General features: G+C 32.5%; 1 long non-coding RNA gene across 2 annotated transcripts in view; it reads right to left on the bottom strand.

Annotated features, from left to right (window-relative positions):
• Window positions 1–23,135, bottom strand: part of LOC105728785 (uncharacterized) — a 504,990-nt gene that overhangs the window by 120,613 nt on the left and 361,242 nt on the right. For both annotated transcript variants that reach the window (XR_010338568.1, XR_010338569.1), the window contains exons 4-6: window positions 6,548–6,770; window positions 4,519–4,573; window positions 2,825–2,909 (exon numbers count right to left, since the gene is read on the bottom strand). This is a non-coding gene — a long non-coding RNA (uncharacterized LOC105728785). The remainder of the gene's footprint in view (window positions 1–2,824; window positions 2,910–4,518; window positions 4,574–6,547; window positions 6,771–23,135) is intronic.

Genomic DNA, 23,135 nt, shown 5'->3' with positions numbered 1-23,135 from the left:
ATAGGAAAAGCATTATTACAAACATTTAAGTCCATATGTATTAAAAATTGAAATGTGAAAATTAAAACATAAAAGTACAAATTAAACAAAAGTAGATGCAAATAATCTTGCAGTGAGGAAAGATTTTCAAAACCTGAGGTAGGCAAAAAGCCTTCAAGAAAGAATATATAATTTACTACCAAAAATTTCTCATTTCTATCCATTAAAATAATCTAGAAATTTAAGTACAAATGATAATCTGAAGGAAACAGAAACACACACACATTATATATATATATATATAATGTATACATATACGCATTATACATATGTGTATATATACATATATATGTGTATATACATATGTGTGTATATGTATACATTATATATGTGTATATATGCATTTTATATTTATAATATATCTATAGATACACAAACATACAGTGACAGGATTACCAGTTGCACTGTTAAGAAAGTCTTTAAAGTAGTGCAGTAACAAATAGGCAAATGTCACAATATGCAAATCAAGCATCTATAAATCGATAATCAAAACTTTTTACTTTCATGAAAATATTTGATATTACTTAATATACGATAAAAATAAATGTTGGCTATATAAGGAAATACTTATTTCACTAATAATCAAAAAAACTGAAAAAATTAATCATGGGTGTTCTTTTTTCCTAACCGTATTACAAAGAGAAAAAAAAAGAAAATATTCTGCCTTGATAGAATTTCTGGAAACATGTGCTATCTGAATTTATTGATGAAAGTAGAAATTAATGTGCAAGATTTACAGTAAAATTTGGCAGCATGCATCAAGACCCCTAAAAAAGTTCAATCTTGCAAGTCACCATAGAGAGATCCTTAGGCTTTCAACATAGAACATGCAGCAATGATGTAAAACCTCATGATTAAATATAAAACATTCTGAATGTCCAACAATAAGAGCATCTAGGTAAATTTTAGTACATTCACATAATGAATAGATATGACATTATTAAAATTATATTTACTTAAAACCACCATCTTAATTCAATGTGATGTCAATGCTATAAATATAAATGTACACGGAGAAGGAGAAAGAGGCAGAGGCATAATGAGATGAAGTTAACAAAACAAAGGGATGAGAGTCACAAAATAGTAATAAAGGTGATTTCTGGTTAAACAGAAGTATAATTTATAACAATAATAATATCTACATTTTTCAAACATACAGTAAGCATGTATTAAAATCAATGAGAATAAATTTTATCAGTCATATATAATATGATATGAAATCTTTGCAAAAATAGCTAAATCTAAGCATGGAGTGGTTTCTTTTTTAATTTTGACTTTGATTTTAGATTCGGGGGTACATTTGCAGGTTTGTTACATTCGTGTATTGTGTGATGCTGACGTTTGGGGTACAATTGATCCAGTTACTCAGGAAGTGACCATTGTACCTAACAGGTAGTTTTTTCAGGCCACACCTTCCTTCCTCCTTCCCCCGTTTTGTAGTCTCTAGTGTTGGTTGTTTCCATCTTTGTGTCCATGTGCACCCAATGTTTAGATCCCATTTATGAGTGAGAACATGCAGTATTTGGTTTTCTGTTTCTGCATTAATTCACTCAGGGCAATGGCCTCCAGCTGCATCCAGGCTGCTGCAAAGGGCATGATTTTGTTCTTTTTTTATGACTAAAAGTATTCCATGGTGTATATGTACCAGCGCCATTAATTTCTACTCATCTCAACTTCTTATTTAATTTTCTTCTACACTCAAGTCACCTATATATGAAGGATTACCAAGTAAAGAAACTACGGTTCTTAGACAATAGAAATTATTCCTGTGGAAACACCATTATCACTTTTGCCTACAAAATTTAAAAATCAAAACCTGCTTTCCAACGAAATAAATATGTTAATTTATACACTCAAACATATCACTCATTTATTGAACAAGAATCATAGATTATAATAAATGCAACAAATTAGAGGCCTTTGAGAGTAGAAAATAGCTTATAAAAAGTGTCAGTTGTATCCAAAAGGTAGCTAAAGCCAAATGTATTAAAAATAATTTGAAGGTTTAATATAACGGATTTTCCTTTCATTTAATCACTTAAGATATGAACATTCCACTAAAACATATTTTTAAAACACCACATTTCCAAATACTTTTTTCTGCTTTAACCTTTACAAACTCCATTGAAACCATACTTCTTTTCTAATTGCTGTTTTCTCTTCATTCTACATCTTCTATATTGTAAATAATGAATAATTATAATTCTATATAATCCCTTAGCAAAATCACTATCATAATTTTAGAGAGAAAGAAGAGGAAATTTAAGTGGGGATAACGTTTTGAAGGCAATGAGTAAAGCATATTTTGAAGTGCAGGCTTTCTGATTTCTGGCATAATGCTCTATACAATCAATAATACATCTCATTAAGTAGTAGTAACATGAAATGATTATAACCAAAGTTATTTTAAGCTGTCTCTCTAGTGGAAATACTGCATTTTGTACTTTCATACTGAGGTGAAGATTTTCAGATTCAGAAAGAAATGTGTTACTCTGATGTGCTACCTAAAAACTTAAAAACTGACAGCGTCTAGATGAGTGCTTATAAAAATCATGGACATCCCTTTGAAGATCTCCCAGGATCCTCCCAAAATGACAAAGGCCAAAAAGTGAGGATGACAGTAGTCATGATACCACCAAAATGAGGTCATAGTCAGGACTCCACTTAGTGAGCATGTTTACTATGAGACAGGAATGTTACATTTGTATATTATATTTTCCAGAGCACAAATCTGTGACAGAAATTAAAAAGTGCAAAGATGAGTCAGGAAAAAAAAAATGCATACCGTAACAGTCACAAGTCCTATTAATTTCTTCTTCCCATTGTCTACGGAGATTCAAGACCACTATCACCATCTCCTTTCTTGTCCCCTAAAATAAAAAAAAATAAAGTTCTAGGGACCTAAGCAATTTTTCCAGGTTTTTTTTATGCAATTATCCTATGGGATTCAGAGATAATATTTGTATTTGTTTCAATAATGTCCCATTATTCTGATGAAAGGAACAATATATCTTTTATGCCTAATGAAAAGGGCTGTCCTATTGCCAACTGTCCACATGCTGTCTATTAATATCTATGCTGAGCTTTCTGGGGTCTCTATTTGAGATACTGATTTCTATTGTACAGTCCCTTTACTTCTTGATTTTAGTTACTCTCTTTCTTAATTTTGTCCTGTTTCATCTCAAGTATCCCTAATTCAGAAGCCTTTTGTGGGACTGAACTTGACTCATACCTTCACTTCTACTTTCTTTCCTAATAATAACCTAGATCATATTTCATCCTCTAGGCTGGATCTTGGATGTGTGAAAATGGAGAAAAACGTGTAGAATTAAAATAGAGATGCTTATTGTGTAAGAGTTAACTAAATAAAATTTTGTATTTGGTAATTATTTTTAGAAGAAAAGGTATGATTATATAACCCAGTATGGTCAGTGCTACAACTTTGTTGTTCTGTTACACTGCTTCAATTTGAGAGTCAAATCAATTCTCAAAAAAATGAGTATATTTAGATATCATAAGATTGTGATCAAATTTATTTTAATGATAAGTATCTTGTCAACCGGGAAAAAAGACAGATATTCAAAACTTGGACACAATGTTATGGCATGACTCAGATAGACTGTATCCTTATAGTTTATGAAAATTATGTAAGAAAAAAATGTCCAAAGCATAATTGCATAAAATCTAATGAATAGAAATATATCTTTAAAAAATAGAGCCTAGTTAAGAATAGTTAAACCTAGGAACAGATCAGAAGTAGGCAAACTTAAGGGAGAAAATAATAAAACAAGAACAAAGGTCAAAATTTACAATTCAAGGAATCTGAGAGGAACTTTTCTTTTTCTTAAAAATCTCATTGGACTGACAGAAGGAAAATAAAGGTACAAGCATATTCAGAGTCCTAATAAAGAGCTGAGACACAAGTCATTAGCAAGTATAACATGGAAGAATTTCTGAAAATACAAGGTAGACATAAGAGGATTAAAAGAAACCCATGAAAATATAGGAACTTAAATCTACTCAGTGATCAAAAGGACTTTCTAAATAGCAAGTTATTAAACAAAAATCTTATAATCACTCTAGGAACAGAGTAATCAAGACACAAAAGTACAAGTAGAATTTGATTTTTGTCATTACGTTTGCAGTGAAAGAACTGCAAACCAGTTGTATCAGATCTCAGCATAGCTGCCAATAGCTTTTGCCCTTGGGCAGTAAGGTGGCAAGTGGAAATGAGGTTTGCCAAACAAGTTGTTGGGGCTGGAGATAAAATCAAGCAGAGGCCCAGATTAATTCTGGACACAATGGTATATGTACGGCCTACACCAAGAAAGTAAACTGCCTCAACATCCTAAAGAAAACTGACAATTAGAAAATTTCATGCAACCCTCTCATTCCCAATAATCAGAATGAAGATTTCTAAGATTATAATCTCAATTCATTACAGTAGAAAGAGATTGTACTTATGCAGATGATACTTACTCCATCTGTCAACAGTATTCAAAGTCCTCATTAATAAAGATGGACAATGAAGAATCTACAATATATAAGGAAACCAATGGATGCATTGTAAATATCCAGTTTAAAGAACAGAATTAACCCTTGAAGAAATAGTTAATATAGAAAATAAAATATAATTGTGTAATCATTATAGTTAGTAATGTTCAATATTCAGAAACATTTAAAAATATTCAAAGTATATTGGGACCCATGATGCTGTGTACACCAAAATAGTATGAAGAGATTTTTTACTTACACAACTGGACTTTCTGGGGAGAGTAAGGCAAGTTCAAGCTGGTCTGACTGCCTGGCAGGAGCAGAGTTGGATTTGGTTTTTATTGTAGCTAGGAAGTGGGAGCAGAATGAGAGTGCCCAGGAATAGTCTGGCATATTTATTGGTTTTTAACTGTGAACAATGATAAAATCTGCATACTTCCACTTCTTCCCACATCTTTTCTCACTTTTTCGCTATTCAATTTTGTATTATTCTTTGTTGTTCCAGTATTTACTTTGTATCTCCAAGCATATTTATAGCTTGGCTCTTTGATCTATCAATTGTAAATCATATTGTTTAATTCCTGGCTATAAAGAATGGAGGAACCCTACTCATATACCGTACCTCTTCTAATTCCTCCTTTCTCTCACTTTCTTTATTAGTTATATTATTTTTACATTGTCATCATAGAAGGCATTTAAATTGTGTTCAATAAGAATAATTCATATATTTGTTTCCATCTCTCCCCTTCAGGACATGAATTCAATGATGGCTAACAGTCCTTTCATCACTGTTTACTCAGTTTTCTCCTCTTCGGCTGAGGAACAGTTTTCTTTAAAAAGAGTCTGTGGAAATTTCATTCCTTTAATTCTATATACATATATCCTTCATAGTTGAATGGTGATTTAGTGTGCATAACATTTTTAGGCATTTTTGCTGAGGAATTTGGGGACATTACTCCACATCCTACACGGAATGTGTATTTTAAAAAGGATAGCTTATACTGTTATTTCATTTCCCCACTGGTGTTATGCTCATTTTGCCTAGGTACTAAAAATAATTTTCCTAATATTTGACAAAATCATCACCAGGCTTGTCTCACTATTAATCATTCTGCATGAATTTTTTCCCTAGGACACGGTTTATCATTTGAACCTATAAATTCAAGTCGTTTATGTGTGAAATTTCTCCTTGAAATATGTTGTTAGATGTTTATTTTCCCTTCCAGTTGTCAGGTTTATTTCTTTAGGGACATTAATTATATTTAATATAGGACCTTTTGTCTTCCATACATACCGTTTATTTCAAACCCTTTAAAATTTGTTCATTTCTATTCCTTTTCACTCATGCTTTTTTCAATCTTGTCTTTCACGACTGTCATTATATTTCCATGATATTTATTTTCATATATGTCACTGTGTCACTGTCAATGTTACCTTCCTTTCTAAGATTATTCCCCGGCTCCTGTTTCTCATGCTATTTCTATGTCTGTGATTGCACTGTATCTCCCTAAGCTTTTGTTTCTCTGCCACGAATTTATGATGGTTTCATTGAGTTGTGCTCATTCACACTGATATATTTAATCACAGTTTATTGGATCACTGAGAAATGTTTTCCATGAGTTTTCTTTTTCCATTTATTTTTGCATATGTTTCAATCCTGACTTTTCCTTCCTTTCTCCATGTAGTGTATTTGTACTGGCTCCTTTACTGATAATTACTTGTCTTTGAATGCAAAGAAATCTTTCTGTATCAGCATTTTTCACATTCTTATTAGACAGGAACTAAAGTAATATTACAAACTACCAAGAATTCTCCCTGGGTTATAACATAGGATTGTCTGCATGTCCAGGATGCTTTAATTTTATTTCTTCTCATTAAAAAGGATTTAGAGCTATTATCCTACATAGAGAAGCTCCTTCCATGACACATTTCCAGTGCACTCACTCTTCCTTCCTTGTTACTCATGGGACAAAAAAACCAGAATCTTATGAAGCTTTCTGCCTGAAACACATACCTGTTTCTTGAAACAAAAGGTTGTTGTTTTGCTTCTCAGTGTAAGAACTGCTCGGTCAGCTTGATTCAAGACTTGTAGCCATAAAAGACTTTCTTAGCATCATTCTTGCCCCTGCGGCAGCGCTTTTTTATATCTGATTGTTATGAGTAAGAGATGTCTTTAATTTAACAAAATGTAGATCTTGCATTCCTGTTTCTTGAGTTTTTGTTGTTGTTGTTGTTTTCTAAAATAGAGAAGAGGACATGATAAAACATATATCTCTAAGCTCATGTTATTCAGGAATGACCTCAAACACAATTAAGTATGGGATATAAAAACACTGAAACCAAGTTGTTTTTATACAAGAAAGTTTGTTCCTGTTTCATTTAATTATTTGCTTCCAGATTTAAGAAAACTTTGAGTAACATAGTCTTCAGACTTTCTTTTAACTACTCTTACTGTGTGACCCCACGAGAAGCAGGCTGCTATAAGAGATCAAAATTCAAAATGTCAGCAGTGACCCACAGAGAGCCCTGTTGTCCAGTGAAGCATATTACTAAGTACTCTTAATACATCGCAGCTAAGGATATTAATAAGAGCAATCCCCATGAATTTGAAACTGGCTCAATTATCCCATAGAACTGAAGTTTATAGTTTCTTTTGAATAAACATAGAAATTTATCCTCCCAGTTTTAAAACTTAAAAATATTACATTTGTCTTGTCTGAGTTCCTTTCTCAGGGAACCAACCCTTAGGCCCCCTACACAGTATCAAAGAAGTGAAACTTACCAGATCACAGCATCTGGACAATGAGCCACCAGACCACTCACTCATCATGATTGCCTATCCAACCACCTGCTTCCTGTTGACCAACTCCTCTCCCTTAACACTTTCTAATTCCTGTTTACGCACATGTAGTTATATTCCTTCCTCACTATATAAACTCCCAGTTTTAGTAGATCAGGGAAATGGATTTCAGACTGATATCCTATCTCCTCAGCTGCAGCACCCAAATGAAGCCTTTGTGCCCTCAGAATTCTCGTTGTCTCACGATTGGCTTTCTATGTGGAAAGCAGCAGGATTTAGACCAAACCCCTGATGTTTCGGTAATAAACTGATGGATACTACATACCAAATATTAAAATGCATATTACATACTTCACGTTCACAATCTTGTTTAAAACTTACAATTACTATATGGAGTAAGTACTGTATTATCATTTTAAAAAAGATGAAAATCAAGGCTTAGAGAAGTCTGGTAATGTTCCCAAGCCCACATAGGAAGTAAACAACCTAGCCAGAATCAGAACACTGTTACACTCCAAGGCCTGTAATCCCTATCACTTACTCTACAGAATATCCAAATGTTTTTTAATTATTTTCAAAGTTGCTTCTATTATTCCAATCATATGGAATCATAAAACATAGACTCAAAAGTCATCCTCAATTTCTGGGAGACTTTATTCCATAATATTAGCCCCGCCAAATATAAATGTAAAATTGATGTCCTAAAACAGTGAACTTATCTCCTAAAGTGGCCCAAAGAAAGAATTATATTTTCTCCTTACAGTAAGGATAAGGAATCATCCTGTGTTTCCAACAGTGGCTTAGTTCTGTTCATTGGGTCTATAATGGTAAAAGAAAGAGTAGATATATAGATACGTGTGTGTGTCCATATGCCTGTGTGTATATATGGATATGCATGTGTGTGTCTATGTTTATTATAAACACATACAGATGTTATATATGTAAGCAAGAATTTTATTTTCTCTTGTTTGAACATCTCTAATTCCTTCAAATATTACTTACATCTGAGGTAACCTACGTAGTTTATACCAGAAAACTTTTGAGAATAGAAAGGGGCATTAGCCAGGACATACACTGGGTAGACAGGAGCAAACTGAGACAGTTCCAGGCACACTCATATGTCCTACCTATTCATATGTGTAGTATTTCTTTTTATTGTTTTTTTGTAGACCACAAACTCGGGTATACAAAAAATGTACAATACCTTATCTACAATTAAGATATCTTCACTATATATACAATGAACTCCTAAAAACTGGCAAGAAAAATATAATGACAGCAGAAAAATAATAAAATGCTTTGAATTGGTAAGTTACAGAGGAAAAAAATCACTTAATAACAGACATGTTAAGAAATGCTCAAACTTCCTAGTTGTCAGCAAAGTACACCATAAAATAGCTGTGAACTCTTAATTTATATGTACCAAAATGACAAAAGTTTAAAAAAGGATTTTAGTACCTACTGCTGTTTGGGATCTATGACAATTCACATTGTGGGTGGAAAATATAAATTGTTAAGTTCTTTGGAAAATAAATCTAGCAACATCTACTATAATAACTTTACACATAATTAAAAATCCCACTCCTAGATTGCTATCCCATAGAAATAAAAGTGCCAGTACCTAAAAACTACACCCAAGAATTTTTATCACAGAATTATTTGTAGTTATAAATATATAAAAACAAAATGATCACATACTAACTAGGGAATGGTTACATAAATTATGGTAGAGTCCCACTATGTAATATGAAACTATAAAAAGCATAATTATAATTTAAAATTTGTTTTGAGTTGCTTTCCATAAGGTATTGTTGAATGAGGTGTCCATTGTGAAGTCCAAAGAAAGTTCTAGGGTCTCAGTAATTGTTATTGTGACATTATAAAGAAAAATAAAATGAAAAAACAAAAACAAGCTTGGCACACTTGTATCTATCTGACTAAAACACTGTGAGAGTATGTGCTCATATGAGGTTCAGCAGCATGAGCCAAAGTACAGATGGAGACCCACCAAGTTGTTACTATAAGTTACGAGGGTACTGAAGTGAAGGTTTATGTGGATAGAATGAGACAGTGTGGGGGGTCAGAATGAGGAAGTAAGTAGCATAGTAGTTCATAATAAAAGTCATGCAGAACTTATAGTTATCTCTCAAGTTACAGACTCCCATGATTTAATATTGCAAGGAAATGTATGCACAATATTCAGACTTTGGTTGAAAGAAATAGCTTGAACTTCTTTCTCTAAACACTCTAAATATAAAATGCTTGTTTATGTACATGTAAGCAGGCAGAAAATTGTTCAAAGATATCCACAAAATTGTTAACATTAAATAGCTCAAAGGATGAGAGATAAATATTTTTTGACTTAATAAAACTTGTGCTATTTTTGGGCGATTTTATACTGTTACCACAAATATGTATTATCCGTGTAATTTGAAAACTATTTAAAAATATTAACTCTTTGTTAAATTCTGGAAATACATTCTAGCAATATTGCACTCCTTTAGGTGATCTATACCGGAATCTACATCAGTGACCCCTAGGCCGCAGGGCAGATGCCCTCAACCATGTAGTTATACATTTCCTCACTAAAACACTGGCATACTTCCATATATCTACCAATCTTTAAGAAATCTTCTTGGTTTTTTGGTTGAAGAGTAGTGTTATGCCACTAAAATCTGAGTGTCCACTATTTATTTTAATCTCCCTTGGTTCACAACTAGTTTTTCTTCTCTTCCCCTGCTTTCCACATAACTGCACATCATGCTGCGAAACAGGTTTTAATTTATATTTGCTTTATCATTATTTGTTAGTGGATGCAAGACTGCTCTTCCAAAGTAGACTATCTGGATTATTTTTTAGTGGAAAACCTTCATATATTATGGAATATAAATATGCTGAGCATATCTACCTTGAAAATATGACTGGGTCTAAAGGAAAATTTACTCCTGCATAATAAGGATCTATATAGACTCTTCAGAGGCCGCCTTTGAGAAATTAACACTCGTTCCAAATGAATATATTCCAGAGTTCAGTTTTGGTGTAAAAGGATAAAGAATAACTTTACCTCTGGTAACACCAAGAAAAAACTGGAAAATATTTGAAAACTATACCAGTCTTTAGGGTTATTTATTAGTGGCAGATGCAAGAAAGACTAGATTAACTGGTTTCCGTTGAAACATTTATAGGCAATCAGCATCTTTCAACAGCTCTGGAGAAACACTAGGTCTAGGACTAGACAGACCTTTAAAAAATTCAGAAACTATACCCAGTTTAGAAGAGATGACACAAGATATTGACAACTGTTAAACAGGCAGGAATACAAATTTTTTTTTTTTTTTTTGGTATAACACTTCTCCTGATCTCACTCCTCTTCAATTTTGCTGAAGTAATAAAGGCAATAATATTGAAACTTAAAGACAGATATAACATACATATTTAAAAAACTAACACTTATTCTAACAGCTTCAGGAACTGTAAATGTGATGGCAATACCTCTCTAGACCCCATATTCAAGTTCTAATAAAACAGAGTAGCTGTTCCACAGCAGTGGCAGCTGCCAGCATCAAGCTGCAGCCACAAAACTGGATGTCTTGGACTGGACTAGACAGAAATGAGCTTAATCTTAAAGGTTTAATTCAGTTGATTTCAGTCATTTAATAACTGGTACAATTTAAATGATTAATTTCTCACTTTAACCAACAGACACAAATAACGTTCATACATTCTGGGGAAACACAGCAAAATGATAGTGTACTCTGATCTTCCTGATTCTTCTACACACAATGTCCAATATGCAGTATAAGAATTATACGCTATGTGAAAAACGAAAAAACTGGACTTCACAATGAAGGGAAAAAAATCAAAAGCATCAAACTCACTGATAAACTACATATTGCAACTCACAAACATGAACTTTAAAATAACTATCTAAATAAGTACAAGAATTGACAGAAACAGAAAGTATGGATAAACAGATGGCGAATCTCAACAGAGAAAATAAAACTATTAGAATATAGAAACTGTCATCCACAATACAAAATGAGATTAACATGAGAAATAAACTGAAAATTAAACAATCTGTGAATTTAAAGACAGGTCAATAGATGTTATCTTAAAGGAAGTACAGTGGAAAAAAAAATAAAGGCAACTGATCAGAAAGCCAATTATCACTGGGAAAATACAAGGCAATTTAACATATGTGTTATTAGAAAATATATCATGGTTAACTGAAGTTTATGCCAAGAATTCAAGGTTATATTAACATTCAGAAATCAATGAATGTAATGTATCACATTAACAAGAATAAAAAAGATAAATCACATTGTTGTTTATCAGATGCAAAAAAAGCATCAGACAAAATCTAACATTCATTAATGATAAAATTTCTCAGGATCTAGAAATAAAACTCTCAATTTTAAAAATTTGATTTATCTCTGAATAACTTTTGGCTGACATCACACTTATTGATTAAATACTAGACATGCACCACCACTAAGACTGGAGACAAGGAAAGGTAGTATACTTTTTTTTTTTTACCATTTTTATTCAATATTGTATTTTTAAAAGTCCTAGTTATTGCATTAAAGTAAAAATAAGGAAGAAAGGCAGTGAGCAAAGGGTCAAAGAAGAAAGAGAGGGAGAAGTAACAAGGGAGGAAAAAATAAGCATATTTTTTCTCAAACAACAAAATTATTTACATTTAGGAAAATTAATATGTTAAAAATTCTAGATGTAATAGGTAAATTCTATGAGGTCTCAGGATTTAGGATCAATACAAAAATATATTGTATTTCTAAAAATTAGCAAAAAAATTGTAAAATAAAATTTAAAAATCAGAATCATTCATAATATTACCAAAAATACAACACTTAGGACCATATCTAATAAAAGTTGAGTAAGACCTCTACTCTGCAAACTAGAAGACTTCTTGAGAAAATTTAGAGATGACCTAAATAAATACTGTAAAGATGTCAATTATCCCTAACTTAAAGACAGCATGCAATTTCAATCAATATCTGAGCAGGCTTTTCTGCCATTACTGAAAAACAAATGCTAAAATTTCTACAGAAATATAACAAACCTAGATAGAACAGTCAAACATTATTGAAAAACAAAGAAAATTTGAGGATTTGTACCATCTGACTTTGAGACTTATTATAAAGCTACACCAGCCAAGTCTGTGATATGGGCATAAGATAAACAAATAGATGCAAGAAAAAAAGGAGAGTCCAGAAATAGCTCTGCACAGATAAAATTGAATTATTTTTTGACAGGCAACAATGTAATTCACTGGAGAAAAAAAAAAACTTTTCAGCAATTGGTGTATTGGAACAACTGAATAAATAATAGATGAAAAAATAAATCCCCTCTTCTTGATCCATTTGACACCAAAGTTAATTTGAAATGACTCATAAACCTAAATATAGATGCTAAAATTATGAAACATTTAAAAGAAAGCATAGCAGTGTTATAGTAAGCAAGATCGTGAATGATGAGTAAGACTTCATAAGCCTTTGAGAGAAAACAGAGATTTAATTTAAAGAAAAATAATCCATGCTATAGGCCTCAAATGTAAATTCATTGTGTCAATGTAAATTCATCGTGTCAATGTAAATTCATCGTGTCAATAGGAAATCATGAGAATATAGCATTATTTCATTAGTAAGCACTGTCTTATGCAAGTTACTTTGCTAAGTGCAAAGGATAAAAAGTAAAATCTCATACAGTACCTCTATATCAGGAACTCTCATTTCAATGGGAAAAAAAAAGATACAGGGAATGGCATACAATGCAATAAAATAAGTCTTATTAAAGTTAACTATAATCTCTGTGAAAACAGCGAGAGTCTAGGAATTAATTCTATATCAATTTTTTACAAGATTTCCTAAGATGAACAGATTGAGTCTGGTGGCAGAATAAATTACATGTGAAAAAGTTCATATATGAACATGTGTGGGGGCTATTCATAAAACCATTAGCATTTGACATGGCTGCAGGAAGTATGTTTGGGAAAGAGTAACAGTAATTGAGAGTAAAAATGAAAGTAAGGACACTTTGTGAACTTCAAGTACACCATGCCAAAATAATTAAGATATATGGTCAATTTACATAATTTTTAATATTACAAAATCCTTTAAGGGATGTTTTATGTTTCCTATTTTACACATGTGGAAATAAGCCAAGGAAGTTTGATGTGCACATATCAAGCACTGTTAAGTCTTCTTGGAGAATTGACTCATTATAATTATATAATGACCTTCTTAATCTCATTAATTTTATGATGAATTTTCTGTTCTTCAGCCTGCTTTGTTTGAAATTTATACATAACTACTACAGCTTTTTTCTGATTACTGTTAGTGTGACATACCTTTCCCCATCCCTTTACTTTTAATCTATCTGAATCTTCATATTTAAAGTAATTTCTTATAGACAGAATATTTGCTGGTAGTTTTTATCCACTCTGGTAATCTGTTTTTTAAAATTTCTGTATTTAGACCATTTCCATTTAAAGATATACACATGCTTTGATTAATATCAACCATGTTATTTATTGCACTTGTTGTTTCTTTTTTGTTTTCTCAGGCTTTAATAAAGTATTTTATATAATTTTATGTCTTTTTTTAGAATATTAATTATACTGTTTAAAAAACATTTTTAGTGCCTTCCCTAGAGCCTACAATGTACCTTAACCAATCTAAGTCCACCTTCAAATAAAACACTATGCTGCTTCACATGTAACACTTTATAACAGTGTTCTTAATCCTTCCCTTCTATCCTTTGCAACATTGCTCTCATTTTTTCACTTATTTATATGCTATGGTTGCCAAATATATTTTCATTAATAGTATGGCAAATGAAGTTTCCCTCTATATCAATTAAGAATAAAATAAAAGATTTTATTTTAGCTTCATTTATTTCTTTTCTGATGCTCTCACCATTCTTTATACATATAAAGCTTCTGACCTATATCATTGTTCTTCTCCCTGAAGAACTTCTTTAACATTTCTTTGGGCTGGTTCATTGGCAATAAGTTACCTGTTTTTGTTTGTCTATGAAAGTCTGGTGTTTGTTTGTTTGTTTTCAAGATTTTTTCTTTGTACAGTTAGTTTTCTGTGGTTTGCATATGACATGCTTAGACGGAAATTTTTGGTGTTTATCCTTCTTGGTGTTCTCTGAGCTTCCAGGATCTGTGGCTACATATCTGTCATTAATTTTGAAAACAGCCATTATTACTTCAAATATTTACTCTGTTCTGATCTCTTTTTCTTCTACTTTTGGTAATCCAATTATACATATGTTATACAGTTATAAATTGTCCCACAACCCTTGAATGTTCTGGATCACGTTATCACATTCTTATTTCTCTTTGTATTTTAACATGAAATCTCTCTATGGGGCTATCTTCAAGCCCACTGATTACTCCTTCATTTATGTCAAGTTTACTGATGTGTTCTTCAAAGGCATTCTTTCTCTTTATTTTCTTTTTATTTCTAGAATTTTCTTTTTATTCATTCTTTGGATTTTATCTCTTTGTTTATATTACCCATTATTTTTTGCCTGTTTACTTTTTTATAGAAATCTTAAACATATTAATTATAGTTATCTCAAATTCTCTAATAATTCCAATATTGGTGTCATATCTATTTTGTGTTTTGATTTTTGCTTCATCTCTTTAGGTGATTTTGTTTATTTATTTTTTTTCTTTAAACAAGCCTTGCAATTTTCTGTTAAACAATAAACATGATTTATCTTGTGATAGGAACTGACATAAATATGCCTCTAGTGTGAGAATTTATTTTAATCTGGGTAGGAATTGGGCTACATTTAATGTTTGCTATCATTATAGGTGTTATAGGCTTTAAATTTCTTTAGTTTTGTCTCTCCTGTTGCCTTTGGGCTCCCCTTTTTAGATATAATCCATGTTCTGCAGCTCTGCCAGCTGCAAACCAATGTTATACTTGAACCCTGTTGATGAAGTGTAAGATATGAGAGAGGGGAAGCTCTCTGTAGTCATATAATTAAAATCAGTCTTTTAATAGACCTGTGTCTCAGAGCTGTGACCTTCACAAATGTTTCTTAATTTCTCTTAGGTGAGGTGGGAAGGTGAGAGGTGGATGAACTCAGGAAAATATCTTTCCCTAAGATGGAACAAGTTTCTGACAAGGGTTTTTGGTTTGTTTTTTGTTTTCTTCCCCAGGGACAGTCAGCCTTTGTTACGGGAAATGTTCTAGGCATATTTCACGTAGTTACATTTCCCCCAACCTCTGCCAAAGCCACTAGGGGATCTTTCTCAAATCTTTACAGTGAAGTGCTGTTGGGGTTCCTAGAGTTAAAACTGACAAAAGTGTTGGGACCGCCTAAGCCTGTGGTTCCCAGGAGTTTCTATGATGCTAGTCCACACCAATTTATCAAAATTACCATTCAAATGTCTGTATTGCTCCAGTAACTTCTGCTCTCACCAGAAAACCAAATAGTTCACTTTTGGTTGGTTCAGCTATTTTCTCATTGTAATAAGCTTTTTACATGTTAGTGTTAAAAACCAGCTTAGGGAATTTAAATACCTACAAAATTTCCAATAAGTTAATTATTTTTCCTCTAAAACCATGGACTGATGAAACATTATTATAGAACTCCCCAAAATTTTTAGTGTTGACAGTAGATAAATTAATTTTTTATTACTCTGGTGACAAAGCATGGAATGGGCTGACATACTTGGAAAAGGGAAGTGATAGGAAGCTTTGGGAAAAATAATCTTTGCAAGATTGTGAGACAGAATTCAGTTAGGTAGAAATAAAGATACCAGAGATTTAAAAATGGAGTTTAAGCACAGAAAAATATGAAGTAAAATCAATAAAAATATTTAGCTGTAGCTAATAAGGGAGGAAGAATGAAGGCCAATTATGACAATCCTCATTTGGACAAGGTGTCCACTTGAAGATTATCCAAAATGAATTAACAATTACATTCATATATATTATCATAATTGTCCCAAAAGTATTGTCTATGGACAAATAAATAGTGCTGATGAATAAGCTCATTGGGGGTGTCTTGATACAACTCAGTTAACAAAGCAGATGGGACATTTATCACACATTTGTTATATGAATCAGAAAAATAGCCTTTATATTTGAGTATATTATGTGTTTAGAATCTCTGATTGAGACTATATTCAATTGCTTTATATTAAAATTATCAATAGACTTTGAGAATTCTTCTTCTTTAACTACTACTATTTTGAAAACAAAAGTAAATTTTAAAAACCTACTTTTATTACTAGAAAATAGATTGTTTCAGGTAGGGTAATAAAGCCTGCTGAGCCTCAGTAAGAAACAAAGAAAAATCCTTCTGGCTACCACTTTCACACTCACTATGTTGGACTTGTAAATCCTGACACAGTAGAGGCAAAAATATTCAATTACCATTACGCTTCTGTTTGTGCATGCATAACATCTTTCTTTAGTTCTGGTTAGAAAGCTTTTTAAAAATATACCAGCTTCTCTTGAAAGCTTAAAATAATTTTTAAAAGGCCATCATCAAAAAACTCCTTTTCTTCTTACAGAAATATCTGGCACAATTGCTTTGCTTTGTTTTTGACATTTTGAGTTTGCCATAAAATGTATGAATTTTATCAACCATACTCCCACATACCATTGATTTATAAGAAATTATTTTGTAACTTACTATTTTCATCCCTCGACCAATTAAATTGCCATCAAGGACAAGATCTTCAAGTAAATTTTGACATGATGCTATTATTAACTCTATAGCAACTTCTATTAATAACTTACATATTAAAACTTTTTAAAAATATGCAATGTATAATTTAAATATTTGAAAACCAGTTTTGATTTCATCATAATTAGCAAAGAGGAAACTTTTCATTTACAAACTAAGAATTGTGATGTCTATAATTTTACAAATCAGATTACAACTATAACCTTTTTCAAATGGTATTATTCCCTATTAGATAACAGTTAAACAGAAAACCACCATATACTATCTACTGCCTTTTGTCAAGATTCAAAAAACTAAAAACTGTAGTAAGACAGTTTGCACTACTCAGTGAAGCAGGAAAAGCTAATTGTCTGTTTGGTTGCCTTTATCATTGGAAACACAAGGGAAATGAATGTTGTTGATGTGTACATCAACACTGTAAAAGTTAAAATCATTTTCCCAGTAGCTACTCTGGAAATCATCCAAGATAAAGCTTATGAATTTGCATAATAAGATAACAGTAAGATAAGAGTAGGCAATGTAAAGCACTAAAAATTTAAAGCCAACCTTTCCTATAACCCTCCTAATACTAGGTAAGTGTGTTTCATTATTTAGATATCTGAATATTTAGATATCTAGTTCAATGTGAAATTTCTTTAAAAAAAGAAAACAAATTGACAGGTGCTAATATTAATTTAGAATTTTTAATATTTTAGTGACAACATAAGAGATTTTAATTCAAATTATTAAAATATTGAAAATATACACTCCATTTCACTATGGAGTACAATGTCTGCCTCATGCCATTTATTCGTACTAGAACGCAATTGTCATAAATTGTTGACAACTTCTGTTCTTCAGTAGAGTACTCCACAGAAGAAAGTACCACATTCTCCCATTACTATTTATTCCAAAATATTTCAACATTGATTGAGCATATTTTAGCATATTTTTGTTTTATTTATTTGGAACTTATGATCTAAGTTGTTTATTTAGGAATCTTTTGCTTGTACTTATACTTCTTTTTTCCTAGATGGTAATCTCTTTGAGAGGAGTTACCACATTTCCATTTATTTATTTATTCATTCATCCATATGACAAATGTTTAAAAGTACTTAATACATGCCAGGAAAGGAGCTAAAAATAGATTAATGTAATGGCCAAGAAAAAGACTGTCTTTTAAATGGGAGAGTCTATTTTACACTTATTTGTACATATTAATGTGATAAAAATTAGAAAGAATTTTCAAATATTTATTTTTTTAATCTCAAATTCTACATAGTTAATTTTAACATAGAATTTTCTGATATTGAATGGAAGAAAATTCCTTTTCAAGTATTACTATATTAAAGAAATGGGCAAATTTTATTTAAAAAAATAAATATGAAGAATGACAATTCTTAACAATTGTCAGGAAAACTAAAATGTGCTTCTGAATTTTTTTTGTCATTCTCCTAAGAATAGAATTTACATAGATTAGAATTTTAATATTTAAGTAGGAGAGATTTGGAGTGGTCAGTTAGGCAATTTATATACCTGAATAAATTCAGAATTCATCTACTCCACTGTTGCTGTTTTCTTAATTTTGTCATTACCTAATCTCTGGAACTACCATCTTCTTCAAATTATAACTTAAATAATGTAAAAATAAATGTTATGTTGTAAACAAAATTTTGGAAAGTTCATCGTCCATTTTATACCTACGGGAAAAAAAACCCAATAGAAATGACATAGGATAGGGTAATGGGAACTGGTTGAGCAATGAGAATAGGGTTAAGTCATTTTAAAAGAGAAAATCAACATAGAAGGACTGCTCATCATTGGGCTGGTAATTATTTTGCTTAATAAGATAAAATTTTTTAAGAAAATATACATACAGTAGTCCCCATTATCCATGAGAGATACATTCCAAGACCCACAATGGATGTCTGAAACCTCGGCTAGTACCAAACTCTGCATATGCTGTTTTCTGTGATGAAGTTTAATTCATAAATTAGGCACAGGAAGAGAATAACAGCAATAACTAAGAATAAAATGGAACTATTATGACAACATGCAGTAATGAAAACTTTGGAAATGTGAGCTCTCTCTCTCAAAAGATCTCATTGTACAGTTCCATGGATAACTAAAACCACAGAGAGTGAAACCATGTATAAGGGGGGATTACTTGTACCTAATATTTTACTATAACCCAAAATATATTAATGTGCATTTTTACATTGCTTCTTTGCAGTGGGACCAAGACCCTGTCTATGAATATGGCTCTCCAGAATGGAAATCTGATTATCTTTTTTGTGTAAAAAATCATTAATTTTCTGGGTGTGGTGGCTCACACTTGTGATCCCAGCACTCTGGGAGGCCAAAGTGGGAGGATCTTCTAAGGCCAGGAGTTTGATACTACTCTGGGCAACATAGTGAGAACCCCCACTCTGCCTGCCCCATCTCTACAAAATAAAAATAAATTAGTAAATAAACACTAATTAAGTATTCATTTGGGCTATTTAAGATCAGTTTCAAAACAATTTGAATGCAGAATCCATATGGAATATCGTGAATTTCTTCCCCAAACTTTTACGGTTCCCTGACCAGATTTAATTAGGTATGTGTGTGTTTGGGGTGTGTGCGTGTGTGTTCCTTCTGTCTGTTTTACCTTTTCCAGAGTGATGACTCCTCATTAAGTCAAAGAGTGTGTGATATCCGGGTGGGTGTGGGTCATTTATGTTTCCAGGGTGATTCCAAAGCATTCAACTTAATTTTCATAGATATAACTTCTTTGCATTATCAAATTTCATCAATTTATGCAATAGTTAATTAAATTACAATTATAATTAGCTAACATTTGTTGAATGCTCTTACTTATTGCCAATTTTTCATAGTGAATAATTTTAACACACTGCTTTAAGAGGTTTATTTGTATTAACACATTTATTCCTTACAAGAACCCAATGGCATATTTACTATGATTAATCCTATTTAATAAATGAGGAAATACTATAAAACAGAGAAGTAACTTTCTCAGGACTATACAATGAACACGTGGCAGCCCACAACTTAAATATAAATTCTCTAACTCTAGAGTCAGTGCTTTTAGCTGAGTCTAAAAAAAGTAAGTGCTTTTTCTAAGGTTGTTATGCAACCCCCTAACTAGCATACATAGGTTTGCAAATAGGCATTAGTGACCCTTATCAAGCATCCAGCTCAAATGGTGGTGCAGATCACTCAAAGTCTTCTAAAAGGAGCTTGCCATCGTTAAAAATTCAGCATTAGACATCATGCCTACAAAGAAAACTTAGTCATCATGCCACAAAGAAAACCGAAAATGTCCATTAATTCAACAAGCCCGTTCATACATAGAGTTTATACTGTATTATCTATAGATCTAGTTATGCTAGATCTTCACTATAGTAACATTATGAGGATATCTTTCTAAAAAACATGTGAGTAAAGATTTTAGAAAATATGTGTGTATGGTGTACCTAAAGATTGTCATAGAACAATTTAGTCCCTAGTCACTTACCAAGATGTTAGCTGAAGGATTTTTTTTTCTATTTAATATTAGAAAAGCAAGAACTATGGCAAAAACTCCAAAGAGAGAAATATTTTTCTCCTTATCTCCACAATTAAATACTTGTGTGTTTTAAAGATCAATCCTGGGGAAGTTGCCTTGATAAGAAAGATGCACTGTGGTTCTTGCAGATAATTAAAATCAGCAAATAGAATGAACTCCTGTGCAATTCCACAGAAGAAGTAACACAGGCATTTTATCCAAAGCACTCCCAGATAAACTAGTTAGAGGATAGGCTAACCTTTGCTAAAAAGGATTTCTTCCTTATGTCCAGAGGCATGCAAGCAATCCAAAAAGAGCACGGGAAATTAGTCCATGGAATTTTCCAAAGATCTAGGTTCCTTCTGTTTTATCTTTTCCAGAGTGATGACTCCTCATTAAAGTCAAATCAGGGTCACCAGCACCTTATCTACTTTCTAACCTGCAGCAAGTAGAAACAGAAAGTGAAGGGTTCCCGCTTTTAGGAATATGATTTCTATCTACAATTGCACCCAACACTTCCACTCACCACCGACTAATCAGAGTGCCTTTAGATGACCCCACCTGACTAAAAAGGGAGAATGAGGAAATCACCTGGATCTGAAAAGCTATCACACAAGTGAAGGTGTTTTATAACTAACAAAAGGGGGACTTAGGAAGGATCACATGTCAATTAATTCAATAAAATATTGCTTGTTAATTACTCTGTTTACAAGCCACATATTGAGAATGTAGAGGCAGAATATATAATTTTTGATCTCTTGAAGTTCACAGACTAGCAGAGGAGAAAAACAAAGGCAACAAAAAATAGATGCTGCTATGAGTAATTACAGTGTCCTAAGAAGATGAAGGGGTGATGGACCAAAGGACACTTTTCCTGAAGGAGAAGATAAAGAAATAATGAGAGAAAGGGAGGAGTTAAGATTCTTGAAAGCCTTGGATATTCAACAAAATAGTTTAGATTTTACCCTGCAGGTCATTATAAGCCATGAAGAAGTTTTAAAGCTAGAATATTAGATTATTAAATATGCAGTTGCAGAGATATCACTCTGGTGCTCTCCCATCTCTGGGGAGAACAATTTAGAGGGTGTGACATCGGAAACAGGGAAATTTCAGATAAATTGTCTGAAATTTAAAAACAGATCAGCTGGGAATTACTTGATGTCAAGAAGCCTATTCCCTTAATGTTTCATTATATGAGCAACCAATGTGTACATTCCTCCCTTTCCAGGAATATCTGTTTCAAGTAAATTTTAGGGAAGGTGATTTGGGGTTGGGGAGAGTCTCAATTATTTCAATTATACTTACTCAGTCCACACAGTTGCCTGTTTCCAAAATGAATAAAGTATAGCTCCTACTGAAAATATATTGCCAATTCCATAGAGCCCAGAGTAGTCTAAGAATGTAACCCCTTACTTACATAATTTCTAAATTTTCCTTAACATCATAACACTTTTTTAAACTAGAAGTTTGATATCTAGCTAGCAAAACAATGTAGTCAAGAAAAGTATTCTTGCAACTACAGAGTAAATTTGCTCTTAATAAAGGCCAGGGAAAAATTCAGAAGAATGTTAAACACTTTGCATAGGTCTTTTCAAAGATCCTCTCCATTTCCTAGTCCAACTTCCCTATGTTGAGGACTGTGTTTCATTTTTTTTTTATTCCTTGGAGTCTGCACGACCTTTTCAATCCTCCACTGTCCTGTTGAATAAAACTTCAATCTCACTAATTAACAAGTTTTCTTGAAGCAGTTCCCTCCCATCCTGAATGTACCATACATTCATTGGAGTCCTAATTATTCTCTCTAGAAGAATATCACTCTGAAGGCTCTTCAGCAAATCAGATCAGTACAGACCTTGGGTATCTTTCCAGATCTCCACAAAAATATGAGTAAAAATTTAAAAATCTCCCTATTTCTGTCCTCAGGTCTTCACTATGTAAACCTTGAACAAAATACACATTCCTACACATTCAAACACACACATACACACACACAGCGTTTCTGGAATAAAATAATCTAAATTCATAAGAAAAAATGAATTTCTTTTTTCTTTTTTTTTTTTTTTGAGACGGAGTTTCGCTCTTGTTACCCAGGCTGGAGTGCAATGGCGCGATCTCGGCTCACCGCAACCTCCGCCTCCTGGGTTCAGGCGATTCTCCTGCCTCAGCCTCCTGAGTAGCTGGGATTACAGGCACGCGCCACCATGCCCAGCTAATTTTTTTTTGTATTTTTAGTAGAGACGGGGTTTCACCATGTTGACCAGGATGGTCTCGATCTCTTGACCTCGTAATGAATTTCTTTTTAAAGACAACATAATCTGGAAAGGCTTCCCTTGCTCAAGGAGTAAATAGCCTTTCATAACATTGCTGCTCAGCAGCTTAGCTTCCCGAACTAAGCCTTAGGGTTTATTTATTGATGGCAGCGACCTGTCTAAAGCCACTGCTGTGAAGATACCAGCTGCAGTGGGGGAGGCACAGCAGGGCTGCACATGCCACAGAGCCTACAGGAGGCAGGAACAGGTGGAAACCCCGTCCCCTTCCAAG

Source organism: Aotus nancymaae, unplaced genomic scaffold, assembly GCF_030222135.1.
Source record: "Aotus nancymaae isolate 86718 unplaced genomic scaffold, 86718_ANA_hifiasm-v0.15.2.pri h1tg000062l, whole genome shotgun sequence".
Taxonomy (NCBI): domain Eukaryota; kingdom Metazoa; phylum Chordata; class Mammalia; order Primates; family Aotidae; genus Aotus; species Aotus nancymaae.
This window is presented reverse-complemented; position numbering and strand designations above follow the sequence as displayed.